This window comes from Fukomys damarensis, unplaced genomic scaffold (genome assembly GCF_012274545.1).
Source record: "Fukomys damarensis isolate Sample0158 unplaced genomic scaffold, DMR_v1.0_HiC HiC_scaffold_16, whole genome shotgun sequence".
Lineage (NCBI taxonomy): Eukaryota > Metazoa > Chordata > Mammalia > Rodentia > Bathyergidae > Fukomys > Fukomys damarensis.
This window is the reverse complement of record NW_022900928.1, coordinates 23,194,713-23,195,333: the sequence shown is the minus strand read 5'-3', so window position 1 is coordinate 23,195,333 and position 621 is coordinate 23,194,713.

The window sequence follows — 621 nt, the reverse complement described above, 5'->3', positions numbered from 1 at the left end:
AAATATTTAAGAGACTATAGTTGACTTTTCATGGCTATAAATGAATAAAAAATCAGACAGCAAAATAAATACATTTATGCCTACTTTTGAGACAGTGAAACCAAAATATCAAGAGTTTAAATCATCTTCCCAATTCAAATAGCAGTCTATGACATAGTTAGGAAGCAAAACCTGAGTTCCAAACTTGAAATCTGCATCTTGCTATAACAAATATGAATGTCAGAAGAGATTTTCTCAAGAATATTTAGGCTCAGAGGAGCCAGGCATCAGCTTGCAATCCACTGGTGGGTCATAGCAACAGAGGAGCATGGAAGCAGTGCAAGACCCTCTGGTAGGCGCACCCCTTCAGCCCATCACAGCAGAGGATCTCAGCTGCATGGGCACCAGCACAGCAGTGTCTGCTCAGCCCCCCACACATACACACAAACAAGAGAAAGAGAGCCTTTCTGAAGCTCCTAGATGAAAATTGAAGCCCACTGGAAAAGTAAAGAAAATCTGTGATAAAGGCACACCACACCACCATACTTGGTAGTCGGAGGGACCAGCACCTCACATCAGAACCTGGCCTAACTTCAGGGGAAAGACAGCTGGAACCTGCAGTAGAACCTTGCAGAGTTTTTT